The following is a 13,796-nucleotide window of genomic DNA, read 5'->3' as shown; positions in this document are numbered from 1 at the left end:
TTCATCACTGTGTGCATTAAGTGTAAAAACTGGCTTATCTGAGCATGCATCCAAATTATATACAAAACCATCATTTGTACTGGCCAAAAAATGACAAGGTGAAAAGTGATTCCAAGTCACTCTCAATCTGCCCACTGAATCGCCACATTTGATGGCTTTCCTCTGGACTTCGGCAGTCATACAAAGCCACTGACTTATCACATGATCCAGAAATCAGAGTCTGTGCTTCAAATGGATGAAACTGGAGAGTCTGGATCTTGTCTGTATGTATGGCAAGGCTGGCTGCTGGTTTCCCCAAGGACGTATCCCACAGAATAACAGTGTTAGCTGATGCACTGGCCGGCACATTTCTGATCAGCTTATTCCAAGAAAGGTCAAGGACAGCATTGGTATGCCCATCTGCTGAGGAATTCATCTTTCCTTTCTTTTTCTTCTTTTTTGATAGCTTATTTCTAAGTGTAAAGACTGGCTCTAAAGAGTTCCACTATATCGAAATCCCACACTTCAATGACGGGGGTCATGTTTCCCACAGCAATGTAATTTCCAGTTGAATCATCTGGGCTAGGATCAAAATTCAGCCATTCAACACTCAAAGGGTATGCAGACAACAGGATATCATGGTGGACATAAAAAGAATCTTCTTATTGGTTATAAACATGTACCTCTAAATTGCATTGGTCCTGTTCGGCTCTGCCACAAACTATGAGAATGTCATTGGGCTTAATCAAGAAAACTTCACATTCGTACTGCTCCATATCTTTCAGAGTAACATAAGGATCTTGATCATTACTCCCATAGACTGTAAGACCCAAAAGAAACTCACCAAGAGTTTCAGTATCTGGGTCACCTTCTTCATTATATTTATCTAAGTCATACTCAGCCAGCTCATCATCATCCAGCGTCCTGTCATCCTCTGGGTCACCATCCTCCAGGGGCTCCCGAAGTCGGGCCTGGGTACAGACATGCTGCATGCCATCTTCTGAAGGATCACCTGTCTCCTCTTCATCACTGCCACCTTTTTCTTGTAATTTTTCCTTTGCTTCAGCAATAAGACGTTTCACTTCTTTTTCATTAAGCTCTACAGATTCTTCTAGGTAGAAGAAATGGACAGGGGCTTCCCTGGTGGCACAGTGGTTAAGAATTTGCCTGCCAATCCAGGGGACACGGGTTCGAGCCCCAGTCCGGGAGGATCCCACATGCCATGGAGCAACTAAGCCCACACGCCACAACTACTGAGCCTGCGCTCTGAAGCCCGTGGGCAACAACTACTGAAGCTCGTGGGCCTAGAGCCCATGCTCCGCAGCAGAAGAGGACACTGCAGTGAGAAGCCTGCACACCAGAACAAAGAGCAGTCCCCACTCGCCACAACTAGAGAAAGTCCCTGTGCAGCAACAAAGACACAACACAGCCAAAAAAAAAAAAAAAAAAAAACTTAGTAAGAAAAGAGTGTAAAGTAACCTAGTAATAATTAAAAAAAAAAAAAAGAAATGGAAAGATTCTTAGAAAGGTACAATCTCCCGAGACTTAACCAGGAAGAAATAGAAAATATGAACAGACTAATTACAAGTACTGAAATTGAATCTGTGATTTAAAAACTCCCAACAAATGAAAATCCAGGACCAGACAGCTTCACAAACGAATTCTACCAAACATTTAGGGAAGAGTTAACACCTATCCTTCTGAAACTATTCCAAAAAATGGCAGAGGAAGGAACACTTCTGAACCCATTCTACGAGGCCAGCATCACCCTGATACCAAATCAGACAAAGATATCACAAAAAAGAAAATTACAGGCCAATATCACTGATGAACATAGACGCAAAAATCCTCAACAAAATACTAGCAAACCGAATTCAACAATACATTAAAAGAATCATGCACCATGCTGAGTGGAATTTATCCCAGGGATACAAGGACTTTTAAAATTTATTTATTTTTATTTTTAATTTATTTTGGCCATGCTGCCCAGCTTGAGGGATCTTAGTTCCCTGACCAGGGATTGAACCTGTGCCCCCTGCAGTGGAAGTATAGAGCAAGGACTTTTCAATATCTGCAAATCAATCAGTGTGATGCACCACATTAACAAATTGAAGAATAAAAACTATAAGATCATCTCAATAGATGCAGAAAAAGCTTTTGATAAAATTCAACACCCATTTATGATAAATACTCTCCAGAAAGTGGGCATACAGGGAACCTACCTCAACATAATAAAGGCCGTATATGACAAACCCACAACTAATGTCATACTCAGTGGTGAAAAGCTCTAAGACCAGGAACAAGACAAGGATGTCCACTCTTGCGACTTTTATTCAACATATTTCTGGAAGTCCTAGCCATGGCAATCAGAGAAGAAAAAGAAATAAAAGGAATCCAAATTGGAAAAGAAGTAGTAAAACTGTCACTGTTTGCAGATGACATGATAATACACATAGAAAATCCTAAAGACGCTACCAGAAAACTACTAGAGCTCATCCATGAATTCAGTAAGTCGCAGGATACAAAATTAATACACAGAAATCTGTTGCATTTCTATACACTAAAAATGAAAGATCAGAAAAGAGAAATTAAGGAAACAATCCCATTTACCATCACATCAAAACGAATAAAATACCTAGGAATAAACCTACCTAAGGAGGCAGAAGACCTGTACTCTGAAAACTATAAGAAGCTGATAAAAGAAACTGAAGATGACACAAACAGATGGAAAGATGTACCGTGTTCTTGGACTGGAAGAATCAATGTTGTCAAAATGACAATACTACCCAGAGCAATCTACAGATTCAAGGCAATCCCTATCAAATTACCAATGGCATTTTTCACAGAACTAGAACAAATAATTTTTAAATTTGTATGGAAACACAAAAGACCCCGAATAGTCAAAGCAATCTTGAGAAACAAAAACAGAGCTGGAGGAATCAGGCTCCCTGACTTCAGACTATACTACAAAGCCATAGTCATCAAAACAATATAGTACTTGCACAAAAACAGAAATACAGATTAATGGAATAGGATAGAAAGCCCAGAAATAAATCCATACACCTGTGGTCAATTAATCTATGACAAAGGTGGAAAGAGTATACAGTGAAGAAAAGACAGTCTCTTCAATAGGTGGTGCTGGGAAAACTGGACAGCTACATGTAAAAGAATGAAATTAGAACATTCTCTAACACCACACACAAAATAAACTCAAAATGGATTAAAGTCCTAAATGTAAGACCAGATACTATAAAACTCTTAGAGAAAAACATAGGCAGAACATTCTTTGACATAAATCACAGCAATGTCTTTTTGGATGTGTGACCTAGAGTAATGGGGAATAAAAACAAAAATAAACAAATGGGACCTAATAAACTTAAGAGCTTTTGCACAGCAAAGGAAACCATAAAACGAAAAGACAACATACAGAATGGGAGAAAATATTTGCAAATGATGTGACCGACAAGAGATTAATCTCCAAAATATACCAAAAAAAGAATACAACTCAATATCAAAAATACAAATAACCCAATCAAAAAATGGGCAGAGGATCTAGATACACATTTCTCCAAAGAAGACATACAGATGGCCCACAGGCACATGAAAAAATGTGCAACATTGCTAATTATTAGAGAAATGCAACTCAAAACTACAACGAGGTATCACGTCACACTGGTCAGAATGGCCATCATCAAAAAATCTACAAATAGGGCTTCCCTGGTGGCACAGTGGTTGAGTCTGCCTGCCAATGCAGGGGACACAGGTTCGTGCCCCGGTCCGGGAAGATCCCACATGCCGCGGAGCGGCTGGGCCCGTGAGCCATGGCCACTGAGCCTGCGCGTCCAGAGCCTGTGCTCCGCAACGGGAGAGGCCACAACAGTGAGAGGCCCGCGTACCGCAAAAAAAAAAAAAAAAAAAAATCTACAAATAATAATTGCTGGAGATGGTGTGGAGAAAAAGGAACCCTCCTACACTGTTGGTGGGAATGTAAATTGGTACACCATTATGGAGAACACTATAGAGGTTCCTGAAAAAACAAATAGAGTTACCATATGATCCTGCAATCCCACTCCTGGACATATACTCAGAGAAAGCCATAATTCAAAGAGATATGTGCACCCCAATTTTCACAGTATCACTATTTACAATAGCCAAGACGTGGGAACAACCTAAATGTCATTGCCAGAGGAATGGATAAAGAAGATGTGGTATATTTATATAATGGGTATTACTCAGGCATAAAAGAGAATGAAATAATGTCATTTGCAGCAACACGGATGGACCTAAAGATTATCATCCTAAGTGAAGTAAACCAGACAAAGAAAGACAAATATCGTATCACTTATATGTGGAATCTATATAAAAAAAGGATACAAATGAACTTATATACAAAACAGAAATAGACCCACAGACACAGAAAACAAACTTATGGTTACCAAAGGGGAAAAGGGGGAGGAGGGACAAATTAGGAGTTTGGGATTAACATATACACACTACTATATATAAAATAGATAACCAACAAGGACCTACTGTATAACACAGGGAACTATAGTCAATGTTTTGTGATAACCTATAAAGAAAAAGACCCTGAAAAAAATAGATACTTATGTATGTATAACTGAATCACTTTGCTGTCCTGAAACTAACACAACATTGTAAATGAACTATACAAAGGAAGGAAGGAAGGGAGGGAGGGAGGGAGGGAGGGAGGGAGATGTGATTCTCAACAGTTCCTTACATTGGGTAAGGAATAGTTAAAGGAAGTATTACAGAGCCACGCTTTACCTCTGAGCTGTACAATCTGACAACACATATTTAAACTTTATTCCTGAGTTTTGCTACCCAAACTTCCCCTATTTTTCATTTCTTTTTTTTGTTTTGTTTTTTGTGGTACGCGGGCCTCTCACTGCTGTGGCCTCTCCCATTGCAGAGCACAGGCTCCGGACGCGCAGGCTCAGCGGCCATGGCTCACAGGCCCAGCCGCTCCGCGGCATGTGGGATCTCCCCGGACTGGGGCATGAACCCGTGTCCCCTGCAGCGGCAGGCGGACTCTCAACCAGTGCGCCACCAGGGAAGCCCTATTTTTCATTTCTTGAGTCAATCCATTCTTGGCCATCTGGAGCTAGGTCTCAAGTAATTTTTTTTTCCAAGAAGAGTGTATAAATGACATAACTTTTGAGGCTTGGTATATCTGAGGATATATTTTTGTTACATATACTTATGAGAGCTATCTAAACACCATGGGAATTGCCCTTGGACTCACTTCCTGTTCATTTGGATGACCGTTGACTTTCCATCTCAGATCTACACCATATGGCAGGCTGATTTTGCACAGCTCGTCGTCTAATTCCTACTGGTTTTCATCTAATACTACTCAAAGACTTTGACAGTCTTCCCCACCTGTGCTCATGCTACCGTTAGTTCCCACATCCAGTCTCATTTTGTCAGTTTTCAAGAAATTTTGATTTCTGCAACGATGTAGAAAGAGGTCTTGATGGTGTAGAGCAGGATCTCTCAACTTCGGCGCTCTTGACATGCGGGGGTAGATAATTCTTTGCTGTGGGGGGCTGTCCTGTGCCTCATAGGATGTTTGGCAGCATCTCTGGCCCCTGCCCCTTAGATGCCAGTGCCACCTTCCCCACACGCTGTGACAACTAAAAAAGTCTCCAGCCATTGCCAAATATCCTGATATAGAGTGGGCCCAGCATCCCAGCCGTCTCCAAAAGAGGCAGCTGCACTTACAAGTGTGGCTGCCCCATTTCCTGGCTGGTGTCCCTCTTGTATTTTTGATCCAGGCAACAGTTAATAAAGGAGAGCGGAGAATCTTTTTATTTTTAGGTAGGCGTGCCTGCCCATTTCTAATGGCATTATACAGGTAGTCCACCAGGCATGTTCCCAGTCCAGTGCTGTCATCCTTATAGCTCATGACTCTTCCTCCCAACTTCTGAGATTATGAGTGTCAAATACTTATCTTATGTGTCTTCACAGTTATTTTAATGTGACAGAGACTACTGAAACCTTTTAAACAGGAACACATCAAAATCTTTAGAAGAACTTCCAATTCACTTAGCAATATTCTTATATAGAACATAATAATAGGTATAAATGTTAATAGGTGTAGTAGGTGGTTAAGAGATTGATAGTATGGTATACGGTATTCTACTTTTGCTAAGGGGTAGCTATATCTTATCATTACATACCTAAATTTTTCTCTAATTTATAGTATATATATATATATATATATATATTTTGTTTTTCCTTAATGGCAATACTTTTTTTTTGATAAGTTGACATTCCATTTTTTTTTCTTTTTACCTTTTGACCCCCTTCACCCATTTCTCCCACCCCAGCCCCCCATCTCAACACTGATCTGTTCTCTGTTCTATGAGATTTTTTGCTTTGTTGTTTTTGTTTTTTAGATTCCACGTATAAGAGAGACAATATGGTATTTGTCTTTCTCTGTCTGACTTATTTCAGTTAGCATAATGTCCTCAGGGTTCACTGATGTTGTCGTAAATGGCAAGATTTCCTTTTTATTAATGGCTGAATAATATTCCATTGTATATACACAGTCATCCTTTGGTATCCGAGGGAGACTGGTTCCAAAACTCCCATTGGATAACACATCCGTGGATGCTCAAGTCTCTTCTATAAAATTGTGTAGTGCTGCATATAACCTACGTACCTCCTATCATATACTTTATTTTTAAAATAATTTTATTCAACACTACAATGCGATAACCTTGCCTCTGCCAGAGATTTGTGTTTAATTCTTTTTAAAAATTTTTATTGGAGTATAGTTGATTTCAACGTTGTGTTACCTTCTGCTGTACAGCAAAGTGAATCAGTTATATATATACATATATCAGCTCTTTTTAAGATTCTTCTCCCATGTCATTATGGAGTATTGAGTAGAGTTCCCTGTGCTATACAGTAGGTCCTTATTAGTTGTCTATTTTATATACAGTAACGTGTATATGTCAATCCCAATCTCCCAATTTATCCCTCTGCCCTTTCCCCACTGGTAACCATAAGACTGTGGTGACTCTATGTCTGTTTTGTAAATAAGTTCATTTGTACCATTTTTTTCGATTTCACATATAAGTGATATGATATTTGTCCTTTTCTGACTTACTTCACTCAGTATGACAACCTCTAGGTCCATCCACGTTGCTGCAAATGTCATTACTTAATTCTTTTTTATGGCTGAGTACTATTCCATTCTATATATGTACCACATCTTCTTTAGCCATTCGTCTGTTGATGGACATATAGGTTGCTTCCATGTCCTGGCTTTTGTAAATAGTGCTGCTATGAACATTGAGGTGCATGTATCTTTTTGAATTACGGTTTTCTCTGGGTATATGCCCAGAGAAAGGCATTGTAGGATCATATGGTAACTCTATTTTTAGTTTTTTAAGGAACCTCCATAGTGGTTGTACCAATTTCCCACCTACAATGTAGAAGGGTTTCCTTTTCTCCACACCCTCTCCAGAATTTATTGTTTGTAGATTTTTTGATGATGGCCATTCTGATCGGTGTGAGGAGATGCCTCAATGTAGTTATGATTTGCTTCCCATATACTTTAGATAATCTCTAGTTCACTTATAATACCTAGTACAATGTAAATGCTATGTATGTAAATAGTTGCCGGAGTGAGACAAATTCAAGTTTTGCTTTTTGGAACTTTCTAGAATTTTTTTTCAAATATTTTTGATCTGTGTTTGGTTGAATTTGTGGATGCAGAACTTGTGGATTAGAGGGCTGAGTGTATACCACAATTTCTTTATCCACTCATCCACTGATGGACACTTAGGTTGTTTCCATATCTTGATTATTTTAAGTAATGCTTCAGTGAACATGGGGTTGCATATATCTGTATAATTTACAGTATATTAAAGTTAACAGAGTTCTAAAACCTAATTAACAGAAAACATTAGTGTTGCAGAATTGCTTCTGGGCCAACTTTTTCTCTTTTTTCTAGCCCACCTGCATAATTTACCATATTAAGCAGTCCTTTACACAAGGCACTTTAGAAAAGAAAAAGAAGTAATAGTGGTGTGAGAAAAAACGGGAAGAGATGGAAATGGCTCAGTCTATCTTCTTTTGCTTCCCTCAGCCCAGGGTGGAGATTCACAGTTTAGGCTTTCTTTCCCTCTGGGTGGACATGACTTACAGTGGATACGGTGTTGGTGTCTTTTTCTCTGGTTCTCATCTTTCCTAGCCTGGAGAGAGACTATCTGCATTGGCTCACAGAGCACCATCCCAGGGTGTACTGTCTGGTGCAGCAGGTCTGGTGAACATGCAGGGGTCCGAGCCTACACAGTGTTCTTGCCCTAGCTCCTGCGCATCAGAGCACAATCAAGCTTCACGCATTCCTTCTCCCCAAGGCCGTTACAACAGAAATGGGGTGAGGGACAGTTAGCTCTCACTTCTTTATTTCCTTCAAAAACTCACTCAGTAAGAGGAGCTGGGGAATCTACTGACTTTCTCAAAGATTAATTTAATAAATCAAAACATTCTTCTGATTGGGTGGTGTTGACCACTGTAGAGTTGTTTTTGGTTCACGATCTATTCTGAGCAAAAACATACTGTCTGAACCCTGAATATTAGTAGGGCCTTAATTTCTATTTTCAAGAAGAAAAGGGCCATAACAATTCTTGATAAAGAAAAATCTCCCAAATCCAGACAATGCCTGCTTCATCTTTTTCATCTCAAATACCAAGGTTAGATAGACACAAATTGAACTTTAAGGAGTATCCCATTCAATAAACAACAAATATTAAAATTTCTCATCATTTTACAATATACTCAAAGTAGCAGGCCAGTTTTACAGCTAGAGCCATCATATATCTACAGATAGCAATAATATATATATAATTTTGGCCACGCTGCTTGGCATGCAGGATCCTAGTTCCCCAACCAGGGATCGACCCCGTGCCCCCTGCAGTGAAAGCACAGAGTCCCAACCACTGGACCACCAGGGAAGTCCCCAGATAGAAATAACATTAAAACAATGTTTCCCATCTTGTGCTCAGTAAGTGATAGAATTAAATAAGAATGTTCTCTAGATTTTTATTTATAAAAAAGGTCTGTTAGTTTAGGCATCACATAATGAAACAATGAAATTTCTAGGCTTTAATCCACTCACCAATTGCCTTTGCTTTACACAGGTTATGTGTGTGAGGTTTCTTCCAAGATTCTTTCACAAACATCACAATGATCCCTAGGGAGGAGAACAGGTATTTTCCCCGTTTTATAAATGATGAAGCCAACAGTCAGAGAAACTGAAGTGATCCATCTAATCTACCATACAAGGCAGGATACAGGCAGGGCTGGAACCCAGACTAATCCATGGAGTCTTTTCTGCTCCACTGCACTGCCTGCGTGGTAAGTCACTTCACTTTATCAAGCAGTGAAAGACACTAAAACCAAAAATCGTCTTTGACCGAACCAAACAGGCTCATTTCCTGATAATTTAACTTGGTTAATTTATTATGCAAAATATTAACAATTTATTTGTTTGAAAAATCTATACCTTCCTGCTAAATAAATTTTGCTAGAAAATGGGATTGTTGATTTTTCTTTGAAGGTCTTGAAGGTCTACATTTGCTACTAGAAGATCTGTTTAGACTTAATGCAAGAAAAACTGATTATTAACAAAAATGTAGTAATAGCTGAGCTGGTGATTCTGTTCTTATTATCAAAAGTCAGTTAAAAATTAATAATTATGTTGCATACTCTGCTCCACTCTGCAGCCAACCCCTGTCCTTAGAAACATACATTTCGGGCTTCCCTGGTGGCGCAGTGGTTGAGAGTCCGCCTGCCGATGCAGGGGACACGGATTCGTGCCCCGGTCTGGGGAGATACCACATGCCACAGAGTGGCTGGGCCCGTGAGCCATGGCCACTGAGCCTGCGCGTCCGGAGCTTGTGCTCTGCAACGGGAGAGGCCACAACAGTGAGAGGCCCGCGTACCGCAAAAGGAAAAAAAAAAAAAAAAAGAAACATACATTTCAATATTTGAGTTACTTGTGAAAAATCACAAGTTAAAATCTGAGATTACGAAGCCTGGCTTAAAACTTCAAAATAAAACATAACTATTGGTATTGTTCTTTAATATCTGAACAAAAAGAATGTTTGATTTGGAGATGCCAAAGCAAGCCTCAAATGCTGCATGCTCTTGATTATGGTTTAATTTAAAGACAGCTGTGAAATAGCTTTATACTAATTTGATTCTTTTTATATTAAATAAGAATGAAATGGAAATTGGTGATTTACTTGACAGATATTGGACGCTGAAAATTAAATAATTGTTCTAAAAGCATTAGCTCAACACTGATTTGAAATGCCTGCTTTGTAATTAGTCATGAGTGAAATGTATGTTTAATTCAAGTTATGTTTCTGGTTTATATTAGCATGATTTGATTATAAAGTAAAGGAAAAATACAATCCAAGTATCTCTGCAAGCCCCTGAGTTCCTTTCATCCTGAAACACTAGTTAGGTTGATTTTTTTAAAAAACTCTTGTTAGTCTCTTGATTATAGATATTCCTTACTACTCTACTTTCTAATTGGGCAAATCTGATCTTGATAATACAGTAAATGAAGGGGTGTGTGTGTGTGTGTGTGTGTGTGTGTGTGAAAAATCAGGAAGCAGTCAACTTTCAGGTTAAAAAATTAGTAAAGGAGACTTCCTAAGTGAAAGTTTTAAGGTACCTATTGCTTCTTTTAAAACAAAAACTTCCAGTACATTGATTTTATTGGCTGAATGATGATGGATCTGTGGCTTCTTGGAATAGATTCTTTGGTTCCATTGAAGTCAGTGCATTCATTGAGCATCTACTCTGTGGCTGGTCCTGTGTAAATGGACAGCAGTCTGGTTCAGTCTGGAAGACATGTGCAGTGTATTTCTCAGCCCAGGCGTGGAGTATAGGTGAACTAGTTACATATCACTCTACCCCTACATGGGGCAAGCTAAAGCTCTCCCTGATGGAGAAACTTGGTGGAATTCTTGAGGTAAGAAAATTGGGCTTCTTTGGCCATTCTTTTGGAATGCACACTTCTAAATGAAACAAGACCAACATGGCCATGATGCTCTGGGAGCTCAGATACATTGTCCTCTACATCCTCAGGTTCCTTATCTCTAGAGTTAATGTCAGGCTTTCAGGCTTTGGGTTGTGAGGCAGAGACCAGACCTTTGAGGACCAAGTAAGGCAGTGAGAAGTAAACGAGGGATGGATGTGCACGGTGAGGAAGACACATGGTTGACAAATTCTGAGGCATGAAAAGATCCTAGGTCTTTCAGCACAGATGGTGTGTGTGGGAGGGGATGTGGGTGTAAAATCAGATCATCTGTGACTTCTTTTAGGTCTCACAGGCCTTATCTAGTGTTTTGAATGGATAATAACCTTCTCAACCCGCATGGTGACATCACATGAGTACAGGATCAGGGCAACAGGCAAAGTGTAATTGCTCAGTCTAGATGTTGTATGAGACTTGCTTTTTATTTTTTAATTATTGCCACAAAGTCAATCTTTTCTTTTTTTTAATTAATTAATTTATTTATTTTCGGCTGCGTTGGGTCTTCGTTGTTGCGCCCGGGCTTTCTCTAGTTGCGGCGAGCGGGGGCTACTCTTTGTTGAGGTGCGCAGGCTTCTCATTGCGGTGGCTTCTCTTGTTGCGGAGCATGGGCTCGAGGCGCGGGCTTCAGTAGTTGTGGCACGTGGGCTCAGTAGTTGTGGCGCACGGGCTTAGTTGCTCTGCGGCATGTGGGATCTTCTTGGACCGGGGCTTGAACCCACGTCCCCTGCATTGGCAGGCGGATTCTTAACCACTGTGCCACCAGGGAAGTCCGAGACTTGCTTTTATGTGCTGGCATACTCTAAGCAAGCTGACTGAATATAAAGGACCAAGAACAAAATAGACAATATATTGTGAAGAAGCTACATGAATAACTTTAGTGCCAATGGCTCTTCAGAATCATATTTTGCATTAATAATTTGGGACCAGCACCAGCATAGTAGGTGCTAAGTGTTTAGCCATTAGATAATATAATCTAGAATGTCCAGTGATCTTTTTTTTTTCTTTTTTGATTGCCTTCTTTTTAAGCATTTTCGTCTATATTCTTTTTTTTTTTTTTTTTTGCGGTACGCAGGCCTCTCACTGTTGTGGCCTCTCCCGTTGCGGGGCACAGGCTCTGGACGCGCAGGCTCAGCGGCCATGGCTCACGGGCCCAGCCGCTCCGCGGCATGTGGGATCTTCCCAGACCAGGGCACGAACCCGTGTCCCCTGCATCGGCAGGCGGACTCTCAACAACTGGGCCACCAGGGAGGCCCTCATCTATATTCTAAAACAAATCAGGGACTTCCCTGGTGGTCCAGTGGTTAAGACCCTGTGCTTCCACTGCAGGGGGCACAGGTTCGATCCCCGTCAGGGAACTAAGATCACACATGCCACGCGGCTAATAAATAAATAAATAAATAAACAAATCAAGTAGGGCTTGTTTCTCTTACCATCTAGTACTGGTTCACATATGTGCCTAAGCATATATATATTTGAAGCATACCTTTATATGTGAAGCATGAATACCTCACTTTGCGTTCTGTTTTTATTCATTATATCACATCTATTTTCTTTTTCCTTGTTTTTAAAATTTTATTTATATATTTTTAATAGGTAATAACACACACATGGGTCAATATTCAAGAGGAGAAGAAGGGAAGAGAGCGAAAAGCCTCCTTCCCTCCTGTGTCCCCGAGCTACCTAGCTCTCCTCCCCAGAGTCAACTGATATTATAAGGTTCTTATATTTCCTTCCAGAAATAGTTTACTAACATGCAAGTACATACATATAAATGGTCTCCCCTTTTACCTGGTAGCCTACTATACACATCTTCCTGTATCTGGTCTTTTTCACTAAACAGCGCATCTTAGAGTTCATTCCATGTTGTCTAGACTTTTAAAGAATTGCCTGGGATTTGTCAGCCCCTAGATTACTCCAGCACGCCACTGACCACAGCCTCTCCCCCTCACTTCCCCTACACATACTTTCCAGCCCCATCATGATCTCGCATCTCCTGACTCCTTGCTATTCTATCAGCTGCCTTTTATCTCCTCCTGTCACCATTATTTTGAATCATTCTCAGTTGCCTTGGTGCATTTCCTCTCTGCTACACGTTTTTCCATGGATTAGTCTAAACATCCTTTTCCATTTTCTTACACCTGGGCTGCTGGTGCTCTAGGGAAAAGTATACTAATGTGCAGATTAGTGCCACAACACATTTATGATAACTGATCTCACAGGTCCCACAGACCCAGAAGTTATACGTCCCTAATAAGCTCTTCAACTCACTGCCTCCAGTCACTCTTCCCACCAGAATGATTTTTCAAACATGCAAAAATCCCACTAATTCAATCCATCCCTCCACCCAAGGTAACCACTAATCCACTCTGTCACCACAGATCAGTTTGACCTGACTTAAAACTTCATGTAATTCAAACCATACAGTATCTACTCTTTCAAGTCCTTTTACTCAGCATGTTTTCAGGTATATCCATGTAATTACATGTCTCAGCAGTTCATTCCTTCTAATGCTGAGTCATATTCTCCTGTATGAATTTTGTTGTTGTTGTTTTAAATCTGTTCACCAGTTCTTCACCTCTCAGATACTTTCATCTTCTCTATTTTCTCTATCCTCTCTGAAACTCCTACCGGTCAGATGATGGACTCCTGGACTGATAAATATCAATATCTTTTCCTTACTGTTGTTTAATCTTTGACTTTTTTTTTCTATACTCTGGGAGATTCCTTTGAATTT

General features: G+C 40.0%; 1 pseudogene; it reads right to left on the bottom strand.

Annotated features, from left to right (window-relative positions):
• On the bottom strand, positions 1–13,042 carry LOC132519128 (periodic tryptophan protein 1 homolog; annotated as a pseudogene).
• Between the last annotated feature and the right edge of the window lie 754 nt (positions 13,043–13,796).

This window comes from Lagenorhynchus albirostris, chromosome 4 (genome assembly GCF_949774975.1).
Source record: "Lagenorhynchus albirostris chromosome 4, mLagAlb1.1, whole genome shotgun sequence".
NCBI classification, from domain to species: domain Eukaryota; kingdom Metazoa; phylum Chordata; class Mammalia; order Artiodactyla; family Delphinidae; genus Lagenorhynchus; species Lagenorhynchus albirostris.
This window is presented reverse-complemented; position numbering and strand designations above follow the sequence as displayed.